Here is a 20,973-nt window from a genome sequence, read left to right as displayed (position 1 = left end):
ATGCAGATTCATGTGAATCTACACAGAGCAACAGGCTACATTGTATTCATTCAGACCACAGGTACCTTAGGTACCAGTATAACCCAGCCAAATGCATTTGGTCTCTAACAAGCTATGTATGATTTATGTGCATACAACATCACCGGTTATCATGTCCTCCTGATGACCGCACAGGAGAAGTAAGGTCACATTCATAAGCTCACCTCAACATCAACAGCTTGTTGATTGGTTTCCCCAGCCAAAATAGACCTACAACAGCCATCAAATACAATTATACACGCATCATTTTCTTGTGCCCTTAGATCATTTCCCCTTTCTCAGCCCATAATAGTGTGCTTAGATGATGACTTGATGTTTGTCATTTCTACCGCACCATACAGTATGTGCACATTCTTGCCTCTTCCAGGGTGATTGACATGTTCTATGAAGGGTAACCCAGTACCTTCCATAACATGAAACATTCCAAACGACTCAACTGGACTCAACTTTACTAAAGTACCTGGTTCTTTTTCTGGTATCACCTCCATCAGTGTTCCAAGTGAGCTGAGGTAATACCAAAAGGTGGTGTGTAACGTGTAAACACTGCAGACTTGGTCAGAGAAGGTCATCACTAGTGTTGTTGTGTCAGGACAGACGCCCCTATAGACTATTGCATGGAAGCTCCTAACAATTGTTAACAAACTTTAACCACATGAAAGCGTCCGCTATTCTGGGGAAGAAGAATCAGTGAAAATAGCAGATCTACAAGCTCACAAGGTCACAACAAGTTCTCAACGGTTCATGTTTCGATGCCATGTGAGCTTAAAGATCTTGTAGAGCTTTTAGATCTGCTATTTTCAGCAAAGAGATTTGATGTAGAGGGGGAAAAAGAGTGGACCAAGTACAGAGCCCTGGGGGACCCCGGTCAACTCCTATTTCTTGGCTAAAATGTGTTCGTTGAGCTGTACACGATAAATGTAGCATTGTTTATCACTCTCCTTCTTACATTGCCGGGGTCCTTTCTGCAGTGGAAAACAAAGCTAGTCGAGTCTAGTTGGTTCTATGCAGTGGAAAAGCACCATTAAATTCCTGTCGACACATCGCAATGGGGTACAAGGAATTTGCAATGGCAGCCCTGACATGCACCACAGATAAAAACGGATAGAATCGCAACATGACGCGAAGCTGTGAGTGAAGCCCATTTTATCACTTCTACTTCAGATCAGTATGCGTGGCCTGCTATAAAGCTCTACACAGTAAAATTCTGAGTGTTAGTTTAACTCTGACAGAGTAAAAATAGATCTGTAAGAGTCCTATGTGGGCCCAAGGCATTTGCCGGGCATCCACAGAGCAGAGTTGTTGAGGCCATATTCTGGAGACAAGTTGAGCAGTGGTTAATGCTTCGAATCTGTCATAAACATTATGTTGGGCTCAAGTGTACATGTTAATTTATAATCTGTGCCTGAACTTGACTTCTGTGAGGACAAAACCCCTATTGTTAAAGAGACTCTGCATTCTCCAAGAAATGTTTTCTCCAAGAAATGTTTCATATTTCAGCTGACTCACAAACCACTGCTGCATCATTTGAATTTTGAATTATGTTACTGAATCTCTCTGTATGTTTTGCATGAGAGGTGGGTTCGCTGGGTGGAAATTGAAGATTGTGTTTTCACTACTTACCAGGATTAACGTAGCTCTGTTTACTTTGGTTTAGTTCATTTATTTTGACAATTTAGAATCTCAGATATTATATTTTTGCCCCTATTTGGGCCCCCATGGGTCCATTTGGAATATTGTTTACACTGTCATGAACACAGAGGATTGTACTGTGCATTATCCAAGGTAATGCATAGAAGAAATGTCCTGGAATTCTATTGGCTGAAGTCCCGGCAGTTGATGCAATAGCAGACAACTCATCCTCCAGCACTGTGGTGTTCTCAGTAACAGTGTACAGTAGGTATGGAGAATGGACGGAGAACCACAGGGCGTTCCCCTCTCTCAAAGCAACGAAGTGGGCTCACTTTTAGTTGCAGGGATCCTGTTTCCCTCATAGAATGCCAACCAGCAAGAGCTCTGGGAAAAGAGCACTATATATATCAAGAGAGAAATGCTAATGTTGTCCTCTCTCTCTCTCTCTCTCTCTCTCTCTCTCTCTCTCTCTCTCTCTCTCTCTCTCTCTCTCTCTCTCTCTCTCTCTCTCTCTCTCTCTCTCTCTCTCTCTCTCTCTCTCTCTCTCTCTCTCTCTCTCTCTCTCTCTCTCTGAGTCCTGCTGTCAAGTCAAGTCACGTCAAATCTATTTGTATAGCGTGGCATACAACCAAAGGTCGGTTGCAAGGTGCCTTCCTTCGCAGAACCCTGTCCCCCTGTAAAGCGAGGAAAGCCACGTATGAAAGCTTTGGAACAAGTGGCTATAGCGACGAAGGGTTCCATATTAGGATGAAGTCATTGAGGAGAAAGCGGCCGTTCTCTTGAAACCAGCAGTACATAGATAGATGAGGGTCTACGTTTTTCTTTTTTTTGTGCCATGCTGAAGCACATAGAGTATCATTGATAAGCTGGTACCTTATGCAGAAGAACATTATTTTGAATTGCACAATGTGTGTGTGTGTGTGTGTGTGTGTGTGTGTGTGTGTGTGTGTGTGTGTGTGTGTGTGTGTGTGTGTGTGTGTGTGTGTGTGTGTGTGTGTGTGTGTGTGTGGGGGTGTGTGTGTGTGTGTGTGTGTGTGTGTGTGTGTGTGCGCGTGCGTGCGTGTGCGTGCGTGCCTGTGTGCGTGATGCTGACACTACTGTACTTCCATTCATCGAGAGACAAGTCCTGTCCCCTGGTAGCTAAAGGTACACAAAGTCGTGTTCCCCCTGGCACGTGAACAGTTTGCATAAATGTTTTCAAGCCTGGGTGCTGTTGCTGCATCAGCTCTGGCTGTTGCAGCACAAAATGTGACTGTGCACACATACTGTAGTCCTTTGCTCATCTCCCCTGGAAGCGTAAAAGTGAGTAATGGGTCTGCAGCTGCGCTGCAGTGATGCACCACGGTCCGTCAGTGATGGATGGCCGTCTGCACTGCATTATAAACACTCAGCGGTGGATGATGGCTCAGTTTTATTTCTGAAAGTTTTGTCCCACTGGAATCTAGAAGAGAAGATATGTCCTATAGACGGTAGGCTGTGAGTAAGCAGTTTAGAAACCCTGGAGCAGAGCTGCTGCTGACTCAGGAGAATCTCATGAAGACAGTTTTCTGGGGCATTTTTTGTTCTTTTTTTTTCTTGAATTGAGAATATAAATAATAATTTTCATAAAGGCTAAAGTCCCACGACTTTATACTGTAAGTAATATAAGTGCCACATGTTACAATGCGCACCTTTTATAAATAATAGCTGTCACTTTCTGGTAATGCAATTAATTTCCAATTATCTATCAATAAACATAAAAGTCTATGGTCAGAACGGAGCATCCATCAAAGCATCAAGTGTAAGAGCAGGCAATAAAAGTTAATGAGCAGATTAATCAATAAAAGAGTCCCTACTCAAAGCTAATGAGTAAATGTTTCCAGCTCATTTATGATAAGATGGGGTCAAGTTGCAAGGCATTGATCCAAATATATATCCAAATATATTTTTATGATCATTTTCAACTTGAATTTTCAACGGATGAGCAATGACACGAGCTGACACAGCTACACTGCATTTAATCCAAAACAGTATACAGTACAGTATATGTAATGTATATTCTAATCTATATGGTCCATCAGAAGGCTCCATATGGAACCATTTGGATCTATCATAAATGAGTTCTGTTTTTTCAAATATCAAATTAATATAGAACACTTTTACACAACTGTATATGCCTTTTGCAGCTCCAATTACTGTAGAAGAAAGAGTGATGAAATGGCCTAACAAGTAGTTATGACCGTCCATACTTTATTCTTATGTTTCTTCTGTGGACGTTGCTAAATTTCTAAATGGAAAAGGGAAAGTCTCATACCTGGAATATGTCCTCTGCATTTCACCCATCATGCCCAGTGGGTAGCTATTGAACAGCACCCATGGAGCAGTTTGGGGCTCAGTGTCAAGGACACTTTGACACGATGACAGGAGCCGGGGATCGAACTAGGAACCTTCAGATTCCCAGGCGGCCTCTCTACGTACCGTACGTTCCATGATGTAGCACTAGCAGGTCTGTCTGCATGGAATAGAGCATGGTGAATTCTATCTGAGCTACAATATGGCATAGTTGACATGCTTGAGCCAGCCATATTACTTTTACGGTCTCTTTTAAAGGGTTCTCTTTTCTTTACTTTTTTACTTTTTACTTCTTAAAAAGGGAAAAAATAACATTTGAAAATATGACATAAAATGATTGCTGCTGTGAAATGTGAGCCTCCTGTCTGGAACTCCATCAATGTTAATGACCACCCTATGTAAAACACTAAACGTTGTTTGGAGTGCTGCCCGTCACCATTCCGCACTGTAAATCAACGGGAGGGAGGGTACAATTAATGTACGTCGCTGCAGAGCACAAAGGTGGGAGCGTTGCCAATTCCGGCTGTCTGTGAAGCACGATTGAAAGTCAAAGTCAATCAAAATGGCAGCTTGCACGGCTGGCCTGTGACATAATGACTATATGGACACATGAGACAATTTGTCATGAGTCAGTTATAGTCAGTAACACTGGTGTGCTATGGAATCTGCTGCCACATTCATTAGCTAGTCTGACCTCAGGTGAAACTGATTTGAAGAACAGGATTCCTACAGTAGGGAAGAATGATACAAAACCACCTAAGCCCTATTTAATACTTTAAAAATAAAACGTAGTAAAATTCAAGAAAAAAAGAAAGAAAAAAATAACATTCGCCCCCCCAAAAAGTAAATCTATGCATTGAAAGCTTGTAGATCTGCTATTTTCACTATTATTGAAAATGTAACATTTTCACCTGCAGTTGTTATAGTGGTTAAGTTCATATTACAACAAAGAGCATACTGTACCCTTAGCACTACAAACATGTCAGGCCTTCTGCTGATCAAATGCTGCATGAGTGCAGAACATTCCGCACTGCAGGCAACCACAGCAGTTTTCGAGGTCATCATTAGCTTACATTGTGCTTGTGTGTTATGTAAATGAAACCTTTACAGGTTTTGAGTTGCCATCCTCTGTGACCTAAGCACGGCTTACAGCTACACAGCTCCCTGCTGTATTCTCAGCAGGGGAGCTGGTTTGCTTGCAAAATCTGCAGCATTATGCAACACAATTGGACGAGGCTACACAGGTGGTTGCTTGATGCTAAATATGCTCCATAGAAAGAGGGCATCGCGGCCCCGGGAAACAATGTTCCAGATTCTCGCTGTCGCCTTGAGCTCAAACATTCATCGTCTCCGCCAGGCCGAAAGGCATGGCCGAGACTAGGTTTTGCACCCTGTCCGCCTGTCTGTCCGTCTGTCCGTCCGTCCGTCCGTCCGTCCGTCCGTCCGTCCGTCCGTCCGTCCGTCCGTGTCCGGGTGCGTGTGCGTGTCCGTAACGTTTTTTTTATATCACTTTTTTTTTTTCTTTCATGCAAATCGGTACACATTATTTCTATAGTCATGTGATTGTGACGGATCTGTTTGATTTTTCATATTCCATCCTGATTGGCTAAGATTGTCATCAAAAGTTTGCAGGAGTGGCCCGTTTTGAACAAAATGCCGCAAATCATGAACGCAGCGTTCGATTGCGGTGAAAATGTGCGGTGCCACACATTCGCACTACGTTGAGCAACAAATGCCACCCTTTTAACATTGCCCTATTATAGCGCCACCAGGAGGCCGCAAATCGGTACACATTATCTCTATAGTCAAGTGATCAAGATGGATCCGTCCGATTTTTCATATTCCATCCTGATTGGCGAATTCCGAACATTGCTGGCCCACAATAACCTACCTGACCTGCAGGGCCGGACGCTGCTATAAGCAATATAAGCGGTCGCTTAGGGCCACAACCACTAGGGGGGAACTTGTTTTCTTTCTTTTTTTTTTAAATTTACTTTCATATTGTAATTATGTCATGTTATAATGGGGGTGTTTGGGGGGGGCCACCAAAACAAATCTTGCTTAGGGCCACGAAAATCCTAGGGCCGGCCCTGCTGACCTGGCAGAGACCTGTGCTCGGGGAGCACTTTTTCGAGTTGTTACTTCTCTCTGTGCTCCGGCGTTGCTATAGCGATGGGCCCTACAACCAAGAGGACAGGGGCTTAGCATGGCTTTGGGACTATGCACACATGGCTCTGGCATTCATCAAATCACAGGGACAATTATGAGGCTATTTTCTGCTGACCCATTAACATGTCCCCTTCTCTCTCTTACTCAAGGCATGTACAGTATGTCCACAGCACAAGAGAGCAGAGAAGGCCACTGAGGTGAATGCGGCGAAGCATGGTGGCTGGTGTGACAAACAGTGTGGCATTTTTTTTCACTCACTTTAAAGCTTCGGTACAGTAGCTAGTAGCCACGCATGATTTAAGTGCAAATATTGTCGATCATCTTTATCTGTTGCTTCTGTGCTGTGTAACAGAGAATCCTAAAGTAAGGATTCCATTCACTCTCATACGATGAAACAGGTTGTCAGATCACACTTACAGCAAATAAATTAACATAAACAACAGAGCCTCTGCCAATACTACAGTAAAGTATCAAAAACATGTAGTGCTCATACTTTATTTTGGTGGTGTGAGCTGGCTGTAATCAAGGTATATTACCATTGATGGAATGAAAAGGCACTGGTCACATTTGGGCAAGGTTGTCGAGTATAGGTGTGCCGATATATCGTCCCACGATATATCGCGATACGTTTTCGTGACGATATGTATGGTTTTGGGAAAAAAATATATCTTTTTTTTTTTTTTTTTTTTTTTGCAAACAGCCCCAATGTGAAAAGGGTGACAACATGTTGTTTTTTTTCGGGTCAGGTGTCACACTATTGCCCTATTTGGATTCAAAACGGCTATTGTAGCTGAAAAGCTACAAGTTTGCATGTCTGAATAATGCAAAACAGAAATATTTGTTTGCATTTGCTTTCCCCCAATATCGTATCGTATCGTTTCATGAAATTATCGGCACACCCCTATTGTCGAGGCCGTGTTTTTGTTTTGTATTGTTTCTCAGCATTTGTATAATCTCTGATCGGTAGAGACAGTAGAGACATTTGATACAAGATGGGGGTCGGATTCAAACTCTGGTCTCGTCTTCGCTCACAAGGGGCATACAGTATCATTGCTGTGAGGCAGAAACCTTGTATCTCCATATTTCATTGTGTTGTTGTTGTTGTTGTTTAAATGAGGGAGTGGGTTTTGTAAATATTTAACCAATGAATAGTATTAACGAGAGCTTGTGACAGAAAAATAATTATTGGATACATTGGAACTCAAGTCCTTTATTTAAATTTCCTTCAAAGTAATGGTATTGGACATGCAAGGTTTCCACCCGACAGCGACGATATAGTCTGCACTAACTGGCTGAGCAAACATGCACCGCATGCAACTATGCGCACTGTGCATGACATCATGGCCCCATCCTTTTGTTCTGTTCCTTGGTACAGTGACAGACTGTGGCCTTTGGCAGCTCACAGCGTGTTGGGGGAGGAGTGGTCCAGTGTCAGTGGAATGAGGCCCAGCTAGGCCCGACTTCACTCAGCATTAAGTTAGAGGAGGGTACATTACACCCCATCTGCCAAGATGACTCATATGCACACTGCAAAACACTCTCAGAGTTCAATCAACACCCGGGATTTTGCAGTGCAGTGCGGAAAGGCCCCCATCAGCCTCAGTACCGGAGTTGTGCGCAGTAGCCTATACACAGTGTTCTCACACTGCACGCTTGAATTAAAGGTGGCTTGTGTTGGTCTGCGACCGAAATAGATCATTTCAAAGCACATCGTGTCAAAACACAAATGTACTGTACGCATGCCGGGCTGAGAATTGCTGAAAATCTTAAACGTGTATCTTCACATTATAGTTAGTGACTCTCTCCTGTAAGCATTTGCACTCATTTTCATGTACAACCACCAGGAATATATATGTCTGTGAACTCCAAAACAGAGTATGAACGTTAAGATGACTTTCATACTGTAGCTACTCAGGACTAAACATAGTCTGTGTAATTTGTCCGTAGACAAAGTGCATTTTCTGAAGAGTGGATCAATTTGTAGAGTGTAAATCAAACATATTGATTGATTCCCTGATCCTTAATACGGCCGGGAGAACACTGACATTCATTAACACGTCGACACAACAAATCAATGTTCTAATTGTTCGATTATCCCGGGCTGCAGTGCATTTTGCTTGTAAACTACAGTACCTCGCGCGTAATTCATCAGTCAGCGTGTTGAAAAAGGTTGCCTCTGTAACCGATGAGAGCTTTCAGCCACAGGGAGAGTCAACCCCGCTTTATATACTTGGAAATTGACGATTTACAATCGGCGACCACCATGTAGATCTATGTTCGGTCAAATGCCAGAGATTAAATTAATCATAAAACTGAAATGGAAAGACAATACGACATAAAGAGAGAAAAAAAGATCAATTTGATTATTCCTTTTCCACTATGGAAGTTTTTTGTCTCTGAAATTTCTGTCTCTGAAATGGAAGACAATAGACCGTCTTGTAGTTTAGCTCTGGTTTAAAAAGGTTAAATACGAGGTACTGTAGTATTCCCAGCCATCACGTAAATGTCGGTTTGGCAACTCAACTGTGGCCTGGGTCACAATGTTTTGAGAAACTTAATATTTCCTCACCGACGTTTTGACCTTTGCTTTCTTTCTTTTTTACACCGCAGACCAAATATAAACGAAAACAGAAGATATTACATAGCTAGCTGTTGCGACATTAATATGCAAAATGTTTCCTTTCCTAAGCTGCCTCTTAACATTTTAGATTAATACATGGACAACACACAGGAAGGCACGCGCGCGCGCGCGCACACACACACACACACACACACACACACACACACACACACACACACACACACACACACACACACACACACACACACACACACACACACACACACACACACACACACACACACACACACACACACACACACACACACACACACAATCTACAGTAACACTACTGAATAGGTTTAAAATATAGTGCAGCTGTTTGTAAAGTACTGGATAAGTGGGATTGACAGTGAAGAGAGCCACTCCCTGTGTGCATGGAGGCTATAACCCTTCTAGTGGGGAAAGACATCTTGAACATTAATACAGCATACTGCTGATCCAGACATGCTGATCACTTCAACCATCTAATTTATCATTTGTAACAAAAAGGATGAAGCATTTTTAATCACTTTGATTTTTGAGTATGTAAAAGTCAAAATCTTCCCTCATGTCAGCATTTCTTCTCTGATAAATGAAACTCATCTGCTGTTCCTCTTGGGGGAAAACAGCAGAGTACAGTACACTATACAAGACCGCTGGCCTGGCATGAGCCCAAGTGCGGTGGGCTATCTGTTAGCTCTCGCCTTCTCCCCTCCTCTCCAGGGAGGGGGGATTGAATGACCTCCCCTAATTTTAGCCTGAGGGCCGACGGCCGCTGGGTGGCGTGGATTACAGGGTGATCATCCGAACCCAAGCCCAGGCACATAAACACAGCATTGGAATCCAGGGAGAGAGAGAGAGAGAGAGAGAGAATTAGAAAGAGAGAGAGTGGTTGGGTGGGTGGGGTTGGTAAGCATGCTGACACTTAATAAGGGCAACTCCGTGGAGAGCAAACACAAGACCACAACCCTTGCTGCAAAAACACACACACGCACGCACGCACGCACGCACACACAAATACACAGCCACAGTCAAAAAAAGGCATGTCTGTTTTCTGTGATATTTTATATGAATAGCAGTAACTTTCTCTCCACTTGTAATGTACTCTCATGATGCTAATTAGGAACTGCATCGTGATGAGTGTAATTAAGTCTGGCTGTTAAAGTAGGCCATTTCATAACATACTGATCGGCATCCGTTCATATTCTGGATCTGCATTTTTTTTTCTATGCTGCATATTTATATTAGCTCTACTTTTTTTGTACTTTCAGGAACACAAATTATATGTATTATATATCTGTAGTAGACTGTGATTAATTCAATATTTAGTATTCAATCAGATATGTGTAAAAAAAAAAAACATCACAATTTGTGACATCTATGGATGTTATTTACACATTCCCTCTCATGTTCTACACAGTAAACTCTTCAGTGTTGTTAATTTAACACTCAGCTCTCAGACTTGGGACTGTCCAACACGTGGAAGAGATAGCTAGACATAGAGAGGCAGAGAGAAGGAACAGTGGAATGTACTGTTGGGCTCTCGCTCGGGGGCACGTCACAAGCCTCAGTGCCATCTCTGTCAGTGGACCTGCGTCATCAATGTGATTGGCTGAGCTACGTGGAGGGAGAGGGGAGAGCTTGTTTTGGTTCACATGCTAACCAGTGGTGGAAAAAGTACTACATGTTTTTACTTAGTGTAAGTAAAAGTATCAATACTGCAATATAGAAATTAAAAGTAAAATTCCAGAATTCAAAATGTATTTGAGTAAAAGTACAAAAGTATTGGCATCAAAATGTACTTAAAGTACCAAAAGTAAAATTACTCATTATGCAGAATGTCCTATTTCGCAGTTTTCAAATGTATAAAAATGTTTTGAAAATAGCAGATCTACAAGCTCACAATGCGTGAGCTTTGATGACCGGAGCCGCCGCCGGTCATCAAATTATTGGCTCAGGAATGCGACAAAAATCTTCATGAATTCAAGTCTCCATCGGGTGTGTAATCGATAGAAAAAAAGTCATTTTGGTGGTGAACTATTCCTTTAAGTACAGAACTTGAGTTAATATACTTGCGCTCATCGACGCACAAAGTCATTGGCTGCTCGGAGCGGGCACTCGCTCGCCTGGAATGAACCAAAACAAGTGCTCCCCAAAACAACTAGCTTTAGAATCACAAGGTCACGCAGAGGGTAGAAAAGAGTGCGTAGCAACAAGAGCAACTAACCCTAGTGTTGATGTAAAAGGGGAGTGCTGTCTTTATTAGCCTATACTATATAGGGTCATGAAGTCCTCCTCAATTCTGTGCAGTGACAGATTACATGGAATGGGATTAAAGTAATCTGATTACAGAAAACAAGAAACTGAGAAGAGAAACACACAGTGAATACTTTTTGAGAATAAGATCACAAGTGTCGCACACTGTGAAATCATGGTTGTCGGTTGATAACGATCAAACAGCATGATAAATCACTGAATTCCGACAATATTCACATTATTTACATTCACATTCATAGATTTGTATTCCATAAAAGTCACTGACAGCAATCAGATTACCTCAGTGACTTGAAGCAACCCAGCAGATTAAACCACTGATCACACAGTTTAAGGGGATGGGATAATCAGTCATCTGTAACAGATTGCACTTTGAAAGTAACCTAGTTAGCCACCACTAACCCACAGTAGGGACTAGTATAATGACATTATCAGTTTATCACTAATGGCCCATCTGCCATTGATGCGCCAGTATTCTCGCCCATTAGGCACGCAATACGTGTGATTGAAAACAATTCTGGAGATATGCAAGTATTATACTATATACTAAATTATAATATATTATTCATAGTATATTGTTATGAATTATATTATTATTATAATTAATTATATTATATTATGTAGCCAAGACTATATATGGCTAGTTGATCGCATAGTGCTTGACAACTCTAAACTTGATATATACTATGATATATACATACATAGGCTATATTGACATTATGCTGCCAAAATGAGGACAAATGAATACAGCCTGTTGACCAGCAGACGGACGTCATGACCCTGTAAGCCACAGCCCTGCTGTCCAGATGGACTGATAGTTCAAACGTCTCACCCGTGACCTAGTCATTGGAGGCATTTTGGTTTCTTTACATGCAGTGTTTATTTTTGCCCTCCGTCTCTCATTAGTTTTTATCTTTATTTTTCTGTTACACGTAATCTGCTACTTACAGTAGTTAGTGAGTGACCCTGCTGCTCATAAACTTAAGAGTGTCATAAACCGGGCCTTGTTTGGCTGCAAGGTCAAACTGACCCCTACACTTCTCCTTTGGGTGCCTCCCCAGTCCCCACCAACCTAGCAAGAAAACATGCAACCACTTTTGGCAGCGAAATAGCTGATGTACAAGCTCATAATGCGTTTTGAGCTTGTAGATCGGCTATTTTGTACTTAATTATTTTTTTACTATTTTTGAAAGTGGTTCATTTGCCTGCAGTTTACTGTTGATAAGGTCACATTTGTCAAGTTACAATAGTTACACCATGCAAGTGCACTGCAATGCTTGCTTGCAGTGGCTCTCTCAACCACGTGGGCCATAACAGCAATTATTATAATTATAATATTTATTATAATATAATCTATTTGTTTTGGGGGTTTTTTTTGCTTGTAAAAAATAAATAAGTAATCCAACCCAGGGAATACAATGTTGGGCATGTGAGTGGTGACATGACCATATGACCAAGTAAAAGTATCAATACTGCAATATAGAATACTCTGTTACAAGTAAAAGTCCAGAATTCTAAATTTACTTGATTAAAAGTACAAAAGTATTGGCATCAAAATGTACTTAAAGTACCAAAAGTAAAAGTACTAAAATGTTTGAAAAAAGCAGATCTACAAGCTCACAACGCGTCGCATTGTGAGCTTGTAGATCGGCTATTTTCAAATAGCCTAGGTATAAAATAGGGCTAAAGTAGTTAATGTATGTTTTATAACGTAATGATTTATATCTGCAAATTAACTAGTGCGTAAAGTTTTCAAATAATTGTAGTGGAGTAAAAGCACAATATTGGCCTTTAAGATGTAGTGGAGTAGAAGTAAAAGCACAGACAATTGGAAATAGTCCAGTAAAGTAAAAAATACCTCAAAATTGTACTTAAGTACAGTACTTGAGTAAATGTACTTAGTTACTTTACACCACTGGTCAGGGATACACACTGAAGACAAGCAGACCTCCGACCCTCTAATCCCCTGCTGTCACTTCTCAGTCACTAGACTGCTGCTTGTGCCTGCTCTGTGCGTTCCTCTAAATCTACACCAGGCTCAGCTCCTTCTCAATTCTATCAACCCAAAACCTGACCTGCTTCTTGTGAACCTGTGACTATTTTCGTGTGAGGAACAAGGTTTCCGCAGTGCGCTGACATTGAGGTATAGCTTATGCATTAAAACTCTGCAGTGTCATGTCTTATGTCGGTCGCTTTCTTGCGGCAATCTTGCCAGAGATAACTGGCCTGGAATCGGCCTGGATAAAATGAACTGACTATAACTGGATCATTAAGAATGCTAAAAAGAACTTTATCTGCTAGGTTAGGAGATTATGTTCAGCATTAAAAGGTAAATGCTGCCATCTGCTGGCTGAGTAGGAGCAGTTACAGGCCAAAAAACTATAATCCTGTCTCAAAATAATAATGTAAAAAATAGAAGGAGAAAAAAAAAGGAAAATACGTTTTGCACACAGCAATGTGCGTAAAATACATTTGTGAGAATGTATTTCCAGGGTCCAAAATAAAATTTCAGTCAGATACTTTTGCTTTTTTTCCCCCTTTTTTATAGTATCATAAGAAGGCCCCTGGGCCACAAGCAAATGGGTGTTGTGATTGAACCACGCTGAGTAAGTCAGTAAAGTAGGAGCCACGGTGGATGGTCAGCCTGCAGTTTATTCTGCTGGTTCTATAACATAAAGAAGCTGATGGGTAGAACCCAGAGAGAGAAGAGACCACGGCATCAATCCACCAAATCTCTCAGTGTCGGACCAGGCCATTTTAACGTCTGGGCCCAGTCATACTATAAGTCTGAACTGGTCCTGTAAAAATAGCAGAAATAGCTGATCTACAAGCTTACAACGCATCACTTAGTGATGCGTTGTAAGCTTGTAGATCTGCTATTTCTGCTTTTTAATATTTCAAAATGTGTGAAATGTTTTCAACATGGAAACAATTATGACGATTATGCAACAAAAAAAAAAGCGATTAGACAATTATGTAATAATTGTGATAGGCCTATCTGAACTGAGCTGTGCCTAGATGACCTAGCGGCCAGGATGCCTTGGCACACAGCCTGCCCGTCTTAAGTGACATGTACACCAGAACAACTGATTTATGTCTGGAGTTGTGCAAGCGTCCAAGGAATGGAGCAAAGCGGATAACATGACGGATAAAATGCAGACACTCGTGTCTAGTCTGAACGCTGTGCGCATGTGCGCATACTTAGCCGATCGGACGGAGGGATGAGAGGGAACATTGTGTCGTGTCGGGCCGGAGTTGCAGTGATTTGTTTACGGCGTTTGTGGTGACAGCCCGGTTCAAATATTCACACCTCCCACTTATCTGATCTGTCTGGAGCTGTCGCATGGGTCATGCTCGGGGTCTCAAATTGGGTTATTCACACAGGATGTGGATCATGTTTTCACATTTTTGTTGTGAAACAGATTTGACCTTTTTCGGTGGCATATCCAAACAGGGAAACCATCAGCATCAGACAACAGCAGTGACACGTACATATGTCATGATCTGTTCCACAGGGTTAAAGGGATGATGAACTTTGGAAGAACCTTGGGTTGTATAGCTACCTGGCAATAATACTAGTCCAAATGTTGTCGATTATCTGTATCTGTTGCATCTGCGCTCTGTGATTGCAGTGATTCAATTCAGTCACATTGTATGGCAAGACACATCTCAAAATCAATCTCACGTTAAATATAAACATACATAGAAATAGAAACACAAGTATTTAGACAGAATAGTCTACACATGGAGATATGACCTTAATATATCGTACACTGATGATGCCACTAGACGTTGACTTCAAAGACAGTCATATTGTATTTATTTAAACTTGATATAATGTCTCCAAAGGCGATTAATTTCTATTGGAGGCTGTAGATCATTTTGAGGGTGAACTATCCCTTTAAGGCCATATTCCCATGTGTAGACTATTATATCTAAATGTTGATTTCTATTTCTTTGTATGTTTATACAAAGTATTTTAAGTTGAAGCACTCCTAGTATGGTCTCTGAATTATCATATGCAAACCCTACTTTTTGGTATAATATACAAATGAGTAGTATGCATTAAGATGTACCCCAATAAGATGGACTCCAGCTACTATGCTATAATTACTAACTAAATTCCAAATTATGTGTACCACCTTATCCACATACAGATCTATCTACATACACCTTATCTACATACAGAATATAATAAATAATATGAAGAGCCAGCCACTAGGGTGAAACGTTGTCCAATTCTGAGTGTTTGAGCATAGAAGGTGTACATTTTATTCTCTGGATGTGTGTATTTTCACTTGAGTTGATGGTCCACCTTTTGAACTCCACTTTACTCCTGGAATTCTAGCACACACTTGAACCCACAATGCTGCTCTTTTTGGTGCTTTGGTGCAGTGCCAGCAGCCAGCAATTATTATAACCTTTAACCAGCAAAAAATACATTGAGACTGAAGTCTCTTTTTCAAGTGTGAACTGGCCAAGGGGCAGAGAAATATAATTTATTCTCATGTCAAGGACCCCCAAATTTATATGTATTTGATTTTGTTACAGGGACCCCCATAACAGAGGATTTGTCAACATTTTGTCAAGAGTTTTTGAAAATGGCTGAAATTGAAATAGGGCTTACAGTAACTGTTCCTAATTTTGCTGGGGACTCCCTCAAACCCCTCAAGGACCTCTGACCCCATTTTGAGAACTATAGTGGTCTATGCATTGGACTTATTAGACCCTCCAGCATCTGCAGGAATACAGTGCCGCCCCCCCCCCCCCTTATTGAACTTCATGACCCCAGGTCATATTTGTCCGGTATGCAATTCAGAAATGACAGATATGAAGTAACTCACCCCAGGCCCTGGCACAGTCAAACCCCCAGCAGGCCTCGAGGGTTTCTTCCTCTCATAATCACCTGCTGCGAGGGAGACCAGGTTACAAGCTGATGACATCGAGCGGAGTGCACCTGCCAAGGCAGGAAAGAGGAGAGTTGGTATTAAATATAATATTGGGCATGTCCGGACTGACATGAGAGCACAGGACATGTTTAAAGATAGAAGGTCTGGATGTGTGAATGCAAAGAACTTTGGTTGGTGGCATACCCGATGCCCATACAACAAATATGTTTCACATATGTTTCATATTATATTCTAAAAAACACTTAAACCATATAAACCGCTGACCAGATTCCAAAGGGCGATTCCCAACGGCTATTTCTGCAGTATGTTAGCCCCATGATAGGGATGCTAGGGTTCAAGTGGTTACAAAATATTATATATACCGTACAGGTACTCTGTGTGTGTGTGTGTGTGTGTGTGTGTGTGTGTGTGTGTGTGTGTGTGTGTGTGTGTGTGTGTGTGTGTGCGTGTGCGTGCGACAAATGTGGGTATTTGTCCATGATTTGCTGACTGTACATTTGTACAGCACCTTAACGTAACGTAATATTTGTGTCCTTGTAATGTATGTCTTATGTGGACATAAATAAATGATTAAATGTGTGTGTGTGTGTGTGTGTGTGTGTGTGTGTGTGTGTGTGTGTGTGTGTGTGTGTGTGTGTGTGTGTGTGTGTGTGTTTAAATCCACATTTTGTGTGTGCGTGCGTGTGTGTGTGTGTGTGTGTGTGTGTGTGTGTGTGTGTGTGTGTGTGTGTGTGTGTGTGTGTGTGTGTGTGTGTGTGTGTGTGTGTGTGTGTGTGTGTGTGTGTGTGTGTGTATATATATATTATATGATATATATATACATATATATATATATGATATGCTATATATACACAGTTGTGTGCTATATATATATAAGGCAGTGGTCACTCAAGTACATAGATTCTTACAGAAAAAACATATTTTCTGGACGTTTTTGTATGTATTTCAACAAGCAAATGAATATATTTTTTTGTGGTAAGAATAGGGGGAAGTGACATGTCAGTGTCATGCGGTCTAGAGTTCAGTTCATGTTTGTTACTGCTACCGTTCTGCTGAATCAAAACCGCATGGCAGCTTCTATTTAAAAATGAACTGTGCAAAAGGTTCAGCGATGAACTCCTGCACCAAGTTGTCATGGCAACAGTCATTGTTTTGTCATTCATACATGACAGTATTCAATATGAATGTCCTCAGACAGAGTAGAAACAGCTCACTCACACAATCTGTGCTATTACAGTCAACACATTTCTCTTTTAGATATAAACGATGGATATGATAGACCACTGGTTCTAAAACTGGTTTGTCCGCAGAGGCGCAGAACCCATCAGAAAATATTTTATGCCAGGGTTTTTTCAGGATGTTGAAACTTTTTCAGGATGTTTTGAAAATAGTAGATTTACAAGCTATGTGAGCTTGTAGATCGGCTATTGTTCCCGATATATATATAAAGTGGTTAAACATATTTTAATGCTATATTAACTCATTTGCTGGGGACCCCCTGGAACCTCCTCAAGGACCCCTGAGGGTTCCTGGACCACACTTTGAGAACCACTGTGATAGACTGTATACAAATTAAAATGAGAAATACTCATAAGAAAAGGAGAACTATAACAATTAGACCGAACACACACAGACACAAACGCACTCACACAGAACAAAACTGCTTCGGCATTTGGAGCCAGCAGTGAGGTCATGAGATAGACGATTCCATAGTAACAGTCCTTCACAACATAAGCACACAGGGTCAGGGATCTTGACAAACAACCCAACATTGTGTGTGTGTGTGTGTGTGTGTGTGTGTGTGTGTGTGTGTGTGTGTGTGTGTGTGTGTGTGTGTGTGTGTGTGTGTGTGTGTGTGTGTGTGTGTGTGTGTGTGTGTGTGTGTGCGTGTGTGTGTGTGTGTGTGTGTGCGCATGCGCGTCTACCTCAGGGCATGAGTGAGTGTGTCATGCACTCATATGCATGTGTGTGTACTGAGTCAGTGTTGAAGTGCATCGTACGTGTGCGAGGACAGATTTCTCCGCCCCACACATCCCACGGCAACCTCCTTGAAACGTATAACTGGCAGAGTGCCCCATACATGTCTTCCTCCCTCCCAGTGTGAGGGGGACAGATAGCCCCCCCCCATCATTGTCCAACCAATCAACAGCTTACATGTCCCACTGCTTGAATGAGCTGTGAGATTGTAAACAGATTCATAAAGTTTGTCTTGGCTGTGAGGGAAGGGGGGCTTTATGTCTAACTTGGGCCTGTGGATTCTCTGTCTGCCTGTCTCTCACTCGCTCTGCCCCCCCCTCTCTCTCATGTAAGGTCATTTGGTCTTTGGGTTCATCTGAAACCATCTATTCCCCATTCACTGCAGCCTCTGTCTGTGACAGCATGTACATCCGTCTCTCTCGCTGTTCAATTCACTGTCCCCTCTTTGAGTTATTGGCTCTGTGTGAATAGGGACTGATCTCTCTCTCTCTCTCTCTCTCTCTCTGCTCTGTAAAGGTTAGTGTAGGGATCTGTGTGCATTTTGGATACAGATGTCAATAAAGAGATATTAAAAAGGATATAAGTAAAATTTACAATAATCTGCGAAACACTAATATTTTCTTTTAAAAAAAAAGGTTTCCCGTGTACTCATGGTTTTTCAATACAGAGACTGTTCTATTCTTTTGCATTTATCCCTTCCTTCCTCCAGCTGTTGTTGTTAATCACGTCGCATGTAATCTGCTGTAAAATTATAAAGCAGCTGCTCGTACATTAAGTGTATTCAGCCCCCCCCCCCGCTCTTTTATAACTACCGCCATTTTTTGTGTGCCAGTCGTTCCACTTACAGTACAACATGGTATCCCTATTTTCAGCATTGTCAAACAGTCAAACATTTCAAAATTTGTATAAAAAAAAAATCTAGCAACACTCACAACGCATCGTGACCTGAGCTTCTAGAACAGCTACTTTGTCTATTCGATGTATGATGAAGTATATAGGGCTTAAGTGGTTGAACATAGCTGTCATTGACCAAGGATGGAGAGCAGAGCATGTTTCTGTAGGGCTATGGCTGGATTTGGAAAGGCCACTGTGATTCAATGTGACCCCACTGTCAAAGAGGCGCCAGCAGTGGCCAGTGTGTAAATCCGGCGCTAATGCAGTTCAGTCAGACAACTCTTAGATTGGATTAGAATATATATTTATTAGCAATATATATTTGCAAGCTTGAGCATGGTATAGAAAACAAGAGGAAGCATAGTTTGGCGTCAGGCCTCTGAATCCATTCATTCCCTGTAAGGATAACATTTTAATGAATGTTACATGCCAATTAGCATTTACAGGGAATGAATTAAACCCCCAAGGGGATCTAGAAACAGAGCCTACAGGTGGATGCCGGGGAGGCGGGTGGGATGACTTCATGGGCGGCAGCAGGTAAGCAGCGAACAGCGGTAGCAGGATCTCAGCAAACAGCAGCAGCAGTAGCGACACACGTCAGCTCAGCAAGACAGGGCAGCCAGAGTGAGCAGGTAACAACGCAGTACCTATAACCGCCCGATCAGGAGGAAAGTGCATGTGACTAGTCACCTGATCGGTTGCCCCAATCCCTTAAGTTGCCTGGCCTGAACTAGCTCCGTAAACTGCGCCTCATTTCAGTCAGACAACTCTTAGATTGGATTAGAATATATATTTATTAGCAATATATATTTGCAAGCTTGAGCATGGTATAGAAAACAAGAGGAAGCATAGTTTGGCGTCAGGCCTCTGAATCCATTCATTCCCTGTAAGGATAACATTTTAATGAATGTTACATGCCAATTAGCATTTACAGGGAATGAATTAAACCCCCAACACAGCAGAGACCCCCAAAACGGCATGGGAGCACAGGGCCTGACGCCAGACCAACCATCTGTGAGAATGGTGGAGCTCCATGAACTTGTTTCTTACTAACATGATAATGTTCCTCAACTTTTAAACTTTAAGTTTAGCTAAACAAATGCAGCATGCACCATGTGTTCAACAAGCCTGATGAATCCAGGTACTTGAAGATCCCTGAATTCAGGAGTCCTAGACAATATCCTAATATGGTGTCCACAGCTGCGCCGCACCAAATCGGATTCGAAGAGGACATTCTATATTTATTTCTTTTTCAAAGAAATCTGCTATATATATACACATATATATATATAAATGAGTCATCCTATGATATATGATAACTATTGTTTATCATCCATAATAAATAAAATGTACTGACTATGTGTGTAAAGACGTGCTATCTTTACTTAACATCTGAATCAGTACCCAACTATACCTTAGCAGCAATTACTAAAGACTGAGCTTGATATGATTAGCCTGACTACATAGCCATAGAAAACTTTTTAGCGCTATAGGAATAAACCAACATTTTTTAGCACCATGACATCACCACTAAACTAAATCCCCAGCAATCCACCCGAGTTGTAATTAAAGCGTCAATAATACGCAAGCAGCATTTATTGAATTAGCGATAGAACAGCGTGAGCACTCATACTCATGAGCTTTTAGCCTGCAGAATGTAATCCTTAACCACTATCTACGTAAGCTCCTGAGGACCATTGCCCCAGAGATTTAAGAAAAGCATAGACAAGCAGCGCTGTAGATGTAGCTGCATCAATACGAAGGTTGGAGAAAGCCCACAGCTTGAGCCGATCTCTCGCAGCTTGCAGTGAACCAGTTCAAGTTTAGGCCTACAGATGGAGAGACAAACACAATATTATTGCAATTCTGGATTAGCCCGGCCATCCTATGACCAGTTTAACCCATTTTGGGTTCATGTTGCCATTTACCGTATAGCAACATGCATTTGTATTTTTTGAATAACTATTTGAAATTTCCCAGAACTTAGTCAAAATTTACAAGCGATTTTAGAATCGGCCTCGGTCTAAATTGGTTAAGCGCCCTGTGGCGCATATTAGCAATTAGCCTCATAGCAGTTGATGCAGAAAGAATACGGTATACAAGCTTAAATTATAGCTTGCAGAGCTTGACGCAGATTGTTAGACATGT

The 20,973-nt window shown here is 41.6% G+C and overlaps 1 protein-coding gene across 4 annotated transcripts in view; it reads left to right on the top strand.

Annotated features, from left to right (window-relative positions):
- Positions 1 to 20,973, top strand: part of filip1l (filamin A interacting protein 1-like) — a 92,123-nt gene that overhangs the window by 3,003 nt on the left and 68,147 nt on the right. Inside the window, exon 2 of one of the 4 annotated variants that reach the window (XM_080422328.1) lies at positions 6,318 to 6,365. The exons of 2 other annotated variants lie outside the window; for them this stretch is intronic. The gene's annotated coding sequence lies outside the window, so the exon portion shown is untranslated. Of the gene's footprint in view, positions 1 to 6,317; positions 6,439 to 20,973 lie in introns of all 4 variants that reach the window. One more of the 4 variants, XM_080422329.1, reaches the window with a different exon arrangement.

The sequence above is a fragment of the Gymnoscopelus braueri genome (genome assembly GCF_963280865.1).
Source record: "Gymnoscopelus braueri genome assembly, chromosome: 24".
NCBI classification, from domain to species: Eukaryota; Metazoa; Chordata; class Actinopteri; order Myctophiformes; family Myctophidae; genus Gymnoscopelus; species Gymnoscopelus braueri.
Note: the sequence above shows the minus strand (reverse complement) of the source record. Positions and strands in the feature narration are given on the sequence as shown.